Genomic DNA, 9172 nt, shown 5'->3' on the forward strand with positions numbered 1-9172 from the left:
GTCCTTGCTTACCAGCAACAATGCACGGTTAAGTTTATCCAAAAGAAGGCACAAGTATATTTAAGATTATAAAACTACAAAAATACAATAGATAACACTTAAAATTATAAATAACATATATATAAACAATTAACATAAAACAACCAACAAAATGTTAGTCTAGTGGTTTAAAGTATCACTTGAACCTAAAAGTCGAGAGTTCAATTCCTGAGAGCGACAATTGTTAGAAGGGATAACCATGAATCTTAAAAAAGATTAATTTCTTACTAAAAAAGGTGAAATAATACATTAATAGTCCAATTTTTTTTAACAAAAAAACTACATACATTAGAATAAAGATACAATTTATTTGAAATTTCAATTTAAGATACCAACCAAAGGAAGAAGCCTTGACAAAATGTAATTATTGTTCTCCTGTCTATGCAATGATAGGTTTGGATTCAATATATAGGTTTGTGAATTGTGAGAGAGTGACTAACTCTATGGGTGAAAATAAAGAAGCATAAAACTTGGGTAGGGGACAAATGAAATAATAATTATGAACACGTAGTAAGAGGATCCAAAGTGTTAAAATGGTATGAGACATTGACAATTTTTTTTGATGAACAAGAAAGATGACATATTCGTGAATGAGAAAAATAAGAAAAGTTTAAAGCTTGAACAAGAAGAAGAAAGAAGGAGAAAGAATGGAATCACAACTTTATTGAATTGAGTAATATTTCTCCTTATCATATTGAATTGAATGAGTAAAAAGTGAGTCAATATGACTTATTTATACCAGAGAAAAGAAGAAAATAAAGTTTGTAAAACAATTAACTAAAATAAACCTAACTTGCTAATTCCTAACTTTTTAACCAATTGTCATATTCTAAAAATAACCTCCAATATATCGTTAATATCCCTCCTCAAGCTTGTGAATGAAATTTTCAGTCTCCGGCTTGGAATTGATTTGAAGCTTGATTTGAAGTAATAACAACGCTTAACCACTCATGGCAAAAGTTATATCATCAAATGTTTAACCATTCATAGCAGAAGTTATATCTTTGCTTAATGTTATTCATCCAATGCTTAACCATTTATGATGGAAGTTATATCTGAGCTTAATCATCATGGACAGAAGCAAACCAACAATTGATGATGAAAGAGAGAACAAATCAGAATCTTGATCCTAATAAGATGCTTCAATGATGAATAAGAAGAAGAAAGGGGTAAATGCTGAAAAATAAGAAAATGGTGTAATATTGTATAAGAAATATCCTTCTAGGGATGATACAAAGTTAGTGTAGTAGAGGAGAAGGGTTCTATGGGTATTGGACTTTCCTAATTCCATTGAACATGGCTGGAGATTCTTCAAGATCTGACTGCATAAGCTAGGATTTCGCTTGAATCCATCACTAAAATCTCCACTATTTTACAATATGCAATATTACAATTCTTGCCCTTCAAATGGTCTTGTTTTTCCATAGGCAACCATTTTTTCTCCTCCTTTCTTTGTAAACTTGTTGAAGCACATCAATTAATTGATGAAGCACATGAAACAATCTTATAGAGGCTAAGGCACATGCTGTAAGAAATATGCCTCTTGTGACATGAATGGATATATCATTTCATTGTTTCATGACATAACTCTTGGATGAAGAGTCATCAATGAAATGTTAAGACTCTTGGAAAAGAGCCTATATATAGTGCTTGATGGAAGCACTATACTAACAAGAAAAAGGACCATAAACATTGTCCCTATCTCTGCCCATAAAGATTGCTCTATCAGCCATCACTTAAGGAAGAGCATAGTAAGAACGGGAAGGAGATAGAAAAGTTACTCTATAAACCAAGAACACCAAACAACAACTAAATGGAGGATCGTATCGCCATGGGGAAAGGTTAGTAATCTGTAACTATTCTTATGGATGTGAAAACTATGATTTCTTAAGATCCATTTATACATGACTTCAAATAAAGTTTACATGCATACAAATGTGGTTAATATCACTAGACGGAGGTTGATGATGATGACGAAAGAGAAGATCATAAGCAGATTTCACGGAGTAAAGTTTGGATTTGTCGTGGCGCCACTCCCAGGAATCAAGAACATTTTCACGGACAACAGCATTTTGAATTACCTGCAAAAAAGTTTCAGTTAGATCAGTTTCCCAAATAAAAAGATTACGTCTCGAAGAAATGTTCCAAACCCAATTTCCGTCAACCCAACTTCCTAGCTCACTAATGTGAGCGTTCGGATTAACACTGAGAAAATAAAGTCTTCTAAACCTGGATAACAGATTAATAGGGCCCACCCAATTGTCATGCCAGAATCTGGTCGAAGACCCATCACTAATACAGCGAGTAATACCTTCCCAAAACCAAAGATTGTTATCAGACCCAGTAGGGTAAAGATTACCAATATCCTTAGCCCAAAGAGATTTGAAAGTAGAAGAAGACCTAGGCTCAATCCCATTAACATTAGCAAAATTCTGACCATACTTAGAACACAAAACTTTACACCACAAACTATCTTTCTCAGTGAGCATACGCCAGTTCCATTTCCCAAGAAGGGCGAGATTGAAGAGATGAATATCTTTGACGCCTAACCCACCCTTTGACTTAGGCGTACACACCTTATCCCATTTAACCCAAGGGATCTTTCTATGACTCTCAGTCCCGCCCCAAAGAAAATCCCTCTGAATTTTTTGGATCGAACGAATAACACCAACAGAAGCTTTGTAGAAGGACATATAGTAAACAGGGAGAGCTGAGAGGACATCATTAACCAAGATAAGGCGACCCCCAAAGGAAATCTGATTCAAATTCCACGAAGAAAGTCTGGTTCGAATCATTTCTATAAGAGGTTTCCTAAACCCTAAACAAAAACCGTATTTATAAACGCTATAGTTTTTTATGGTGCAATATTCGTGTTTATAAAAAAGTAGACTATCTTAAAATATATTTGTTAAAACTATTAGTTTGTTTGTAAATAAATTTGAGGATATTGCATTTATTTAGAATGTAAAATATATATACCGACAGTGTAAAGTTTTATATATGTGCACTTTATTATTCACCATTTATTTGGACTATATTTTTTGAAAATTAAATAATAATTAAAAATCAATGATGATAATACAATAACAATATATAAAACTCATACATTATTAGTGCACACATCATTTTCTCTATTATTTATTATGTTACTTTTAAGATTATTATTACTTGCTTCCCATTACAATGAGCGAATAGCCGCAAAAGTCTAAACATGAAGCGTCGGAATAATTACATGTTGCTCTGAAATCTGAATAATGTCTAACAAGTATACTCTCGAAAGACAAATACTTGTTTTTACATATATTTTCAATAATAAAATGTGATTTTATGATAAATAAAATAATAAAAATGTCTTACATTTTGTTTTTTATATGTTGTTATGTAGCACTTACATCTTTATTAACGGAGATAATCCCTATTATCTAGTTAGAGCCTCTACCATAATGAAACTCATATAAGAAAAAATTTGAGTTCAATTATGGTACATGCTCTAAATACTGTCACTTTCCTTCATCTCACCACCATAACCACGTGTATGTAAATCCTTCACTTTGTTCAGCTGTCACCTTGTAAATTATTTAGTTTTTTATTCCCTTTCCTTCTTACCACGGTCCTTCATTATTTTATTCAATGCAGTAGAGTTATAATTTATAAACGCTCACAACTTGTCCCAAATAGGGACATTATTATTTTTCTCAGAACGGCCAAGAATGTTCCTATTCGGCTATGAAATGCTCTTAGTAATTTATCTTGTTCTTGTTGGGCTTATAAAAAACAGGCCCATACTAATGAAGGCTCATCAATTCGGAGCTGAACAATCCAATGCGAAAATGCCCAAGGTCAAGAGACTCAACACAGATTAGAATATGACTAGGAGATAAAGCACAAAATGTTGGAACGTGGAAAAGGACAATTGAGAAAACGAAGACCACTATTCAAGTGAGAGGTTGACACTCATGCGTGAAAATGGCTATTGTGTAGACCGAACTAGTTGATAGAGAGACAGTTTGCATATACTGTCTAACAACACGAGCAAGCATGCGGTTGAAATTGAAGATATTTGAATTAATTTTTTTAAAGTTCAACGATGGTTGAATATGAATGGTGGATGATAAAGTGGCAGTATAAAAAACTCTTATATTATTAATGTATACATCATTTTCTCCTAAACAATTAGCAAAAATGTAATATTTATGCATTGTCGATATAAAGATTTACCATATTATTCATCGTTCATTTGTATTACTTTATTTGAATAGTTAATAATGATTAAACATAAATACGAATAGTGAATGATGCAATAACAAAATATAAAATTCATATATTATCATTCCCTACGTTTTTCTTTTCTTCTCAATTGGCTATCCATGGCAAACTTTTCTTCATTCACAAACTCATTCATCTGCTGCTACTTTTCTACATCTCTAGCTTAGTTGGTTAACTTAATGTAACTAGACGTGTATATATGAGTAAAAGCTTTTGTACAATATTCAAACTAATTTATTTAGAGATTCTTCGGAATTCCTCCTTCCTTTAATATTTGTGCATTTTGCATCTTATCACTGTTGATTCCACACCATGAATTTATTTGCTTTTCACACAAGGTAAGGTCTTTGAGGTGGTGTTTTGTGTAGACCATATTCAATTAACCCAAACAAGATACTTTTAGATATTTTTTATTTTAAATACTATAATTTAAATTCCATAAAATTAAGCCAACATAAGCCTCGTCAACGTTGCATTTTCTCGTATAATTGAATGCACGCACGCTACATCAATTATTTTCATGGTCTATTAGGTCTTCCCCTTTAGCTAAATTTAAAATATCGTAAACGATCTGACACATATATTTAATAATACAGAGCAAGATATTTCTATATGGAGATGCACTCACAAATCTCTCTCCAATCCTATTATAACTTATCGCCAACATTAATTGTGTTTTTAAACCATAGAATAATAAAAAAAAACCTTCTATCTTAAACCAAAACTTTTGTTTGACAATAAAAAATACTAGATCTCACATGCATTATCATAATCTATACTTTTGGAACCCAATCTACATGTCCCAATAATAATTATGAAAATTTACATCAACATTGTCCATAAAATTAAAGTTAAAACGTGATCTTGTCTCCAACTTTTTCGTCTCTTTGTGCTATTGCTCTGATATTTTCGTGATGAAAATGTGTCCTACCTAGCTTAGAGGTGATTCCATGCAGTTCTCATGTAGGCACCACCGGACCCTGCTTTTTCTCATGGTTCATATCCAAACTAGTGGGAAAATGAGTGTTCCTATTAACTTTGGATATCGCAATATGCAAAATAGAAAAGTTGTATCTTTTCCTAGTAAAAATTATTGAATCCACACACTTGTATATATTATATCATATCGCTTCCTCATTATTGGTTCAACAAAATTAAGATGACGTATTTTGTTACTTTTGCATCATGAAAAATAATGTTTGAAAGTGAAACTCTCATGGGTTCTTTCAATTCAGCATATAAAGGAATTATCATTGTTTTTTTTATAAGCCACTTTTGGATGTCTTACACGTATTATCTTTCCCTCTTGCCAGTGCAACTTATGAGTTTGTCTTTTTGAGCTATTAAATTTGGTTTACGTAAAATATTTTTCTTCACATCTACACAACATATATAAGGTTTTTCTTAACATCTTCTTAGATAAAGAATAGGGATACAAAAAATGAGAATTATTAATATAGGCGTAGAAAAATACAGAAATGCAATAAATATTTTTTGATGATAAATTTCAATTAATTCTTCCATCCTTACCATGTTAAGAAAATCGATATGTTTAACTTTACTATAATATTGGTCTAGTGGTATAAGGCCTCACTACTTCTCCAAAGTTGAGTGTTTGATTTCTGTGAGCAACATTTGTTAAGAGAGATAACTATGAATCTCGAAAGGCTGAATGAATACTTTGGTGGTAAAAAAAATCATAGGTAAATATTTTTATTGAAAGATTATGTTCATAGTTCAATTTCCAAATCAGTGTTGAAACTGACAGTTGCTAGATTAATCTGTCGTTGAATTATTGAAGTTATTTACGTGATTTTCATCTGACATATTGACACTTGTCCTTATCGTATATATTCTGTTGAGATCTGGATCTCGTGACTTTACCTAAATGATAATTTTAATCACTTAAGATTTAAATTTTTATGGTGATTAAAATCTAAACAATCTTGTTTTATGTAACTGTCCAAATCGATGAAAACATCATTCAGTTGATTGTCTTGCCAAGAAGACAACTGAGAAAACACAAGTTCAAATATTCTTTTATTTCAGCTTTATATTCTCTCTACTATTTGTTTCTCCAAATGGATAGGAGTTAATCGAAGTGCTCCACTCAGTATTCCCAAGATGAGGAGAATATAAAAATGGTGATATGGATAAGGGTTTGGGGTGTACGGGAATTATATATCATGGAAATTTCCTCCACTATGGAAATACGAATTCCAATATTTCATTATAGAATATTAAAAAAAATTATTGTACTTAGATATTTCAAGCATCTTAATTGATTTTTTAAGCCAGGGAAACTTTTTTTCCCATTTTAAGGGGATAGTGCTTTTTTTGAGTATATATTCCAGATTTTATATTTTTTTTGACAAATCTATCAATGGAATCCACTCCGAAACATTTTTAAGTCTCCTGATAACCAACAAGATGTTGGTCTAGTAGTATACAGTTCTGATGATCCTTAAGATAGATGATTCAATTCCTGATAGTACCACTTGTTAAGAGGGATGACCACGAACCCAAAAAAGTAATTCATTATCAAAAAAGGTGAGAAAATGTTTGTGGTAGTATAAAAAAACCCTACTATTGGTAGTTATTTTTAGAATTAATTTGGTTTATTACAAAATGATGGATACTCGCAAAAATCATATAATTTTATCTTGATTTTTAAATTGGAAACAAAAGGCTGCTTGTGAAACAAAGCAAAAGTATTTTTTGTATTAAACTACGGACAAAACTCCACCCAATTCAGTTAATTTGTTTAGTGATATCTCTTCTACCAAACACATACAAATAGAGGTGTGATTTGAATCCATACCAATATTGTTAATCATTATTTTTCTTTGTGTATCTATCGCCCTTTACTTGGACCCTCTCAAAGGCCTCACAAGGAGCCCCTCCACCAATCCCACAAAGTTGTTTTTTGCTTTACCAAAAGGAATGATTGACTGTATTTGTACGATGAAATCAAATAGTCGTCTAAAGTATGTAATTTTATGAAAGTTATATCTTCCAAATTATTTTCATATTATATTTGATTTAAAATAGACTCTTCTATATCAAATTAGGGTGAGAATTTAACATGTACATAATGTAAGAAATATGTCTCTTGTGACATGAATGGATATATCATTTCATTGTTTCATGACATAACTCTTGGATGAAGAGTCATCAATGAAATGTTAAGACTCTTGGAAAAGAGCCTATATATAGTGCTTGATGGAAGCACTATACTAACAAGAAAAAGGACCATAAACATTGTCCCTATCTCTGCCCATAAAGATTGTTCTATCAGCCATCACTTAAGGAAGAGCATAGTAAGAACGGGAAGGAGATAGAAAAGTTACTCTATAAACCAAGAACACCAAACAACAACTAAATGGAGGATCGTATCGCCATAGGGAAAGGTTAGTAATCTGTAACTATTCTTATGGATGTGAAAACTATGATTTCTTAAGATCCATTTATACATGACTTCAAATAAAGTTTACACATGCAACATAATCTTTGCAAGCAGAGGCAAAAGCAGTCTCACAAGGAACAACTTATGCTCCTCCTTCATTGGCAAGACAGACTCATTGATGATGATGCCAAGAATCTCAAGAAGTGGAGGAATTGAAGCGCGAAAGTCATCAAAAGAATAATTAAGTTTTGATACCATATTGAAATGGTATGAGATATTGACAAATCTTTTAATGAACAAGAAAGATGAGACATTCATGAATGAGAAAGATAAGAAAGGCTTAAAGAAGAATAAAGAAGGAGAAAGAATGAAATTATAGCTTTATTGAATTGAATAATACTTCTCCTTATCATATTCAATAGAATGAGTATGAAGTGATCCAATATGACTTATTTATAAAGAGAAAATATGAAAATGAAGTTTGTAAAACAAGTAACTAACATAAACTTAACTAATTTCTAATTTCCTAACCAACTATTATCTTCTAAATCTAACCTCTAATGTATTTGTGCAAATTGGAAGAATGAGAAGGATAGGAATTAAAAAATAATAATTTTTAAATTTTTTATTTATAAAACATGAAAGAATTATGAATTATATGAAGCAACTCAAACTTATCATTGAAACAATTGAACTATATAAAAGAAACAATTGAACTTTATAAAAGAAACAATTGAAACTACGTATATAACTAAGATGAATCACCCGCGAGATTTGAAGTATATCAGTTATCAACTGTGTTGTTTTAAAATAATTTTGTTTCAAGTTCGAAAGTGACAAACACCCTTTCAGAATAAATTTTGAAAAAATAATAATTACCAATATTATTACTATCATTATCCATTATCAATTGCTGACAACCAGAACAAATCAATCAACATTAGTACCTTTAGATTTTTTCCTAATATAAAAAGATATGTTGAAAATCAATTAATGACAAATAATTAGTTACTAGTTGTTTTGTACTTTTGATGAAGTGTCAAATTTTATCATCAAAACAATCAAGAGCTTTAATTTTATTCTATCCAATTGTAATGTGGTCATGGAACAAAATTGAAGACCAGCACGTGCAAGGATACAATTGTATTATCAATCAATGATATCATGACAATAATATTTATGTAATGTCAGTATAAAGATTTATATACAGATGTTGCATCATTCATTTGTATTATTATTTTTAAGCGTCAATAATAACTAAAAATGAATAGTAAATAATAGACAGATCATTTATACATTTTATCTCAACTACCAATTCCCAGTTGATTTCTTGAGTAAATGAATACAAGTACCACATAGCATTACCAAACTTCACGATTCATGTAAAACAGTCAAATGTAAAAATTGGAGATATATTATCGATCGATTTAATTAAACAAAACACAGAAGCATACATACATA

This window comes from Lupinus angustifolius, chromosome LG09 (genome assembly GCF_001865875.1).
Source record: "Lupinus angustifolius cultivar Tanjil chromosome LG09, LupAngTanjil_v1.0, whole genome shotgun sequence".
In the NCBI taxonomy this organism is placed as follows: Eukaryota; Viridiplantae; Streptophyta; class Magnoliopsida; order Fabales; family Fabaceae; genus Lupinus; species Lupinus angustifolius.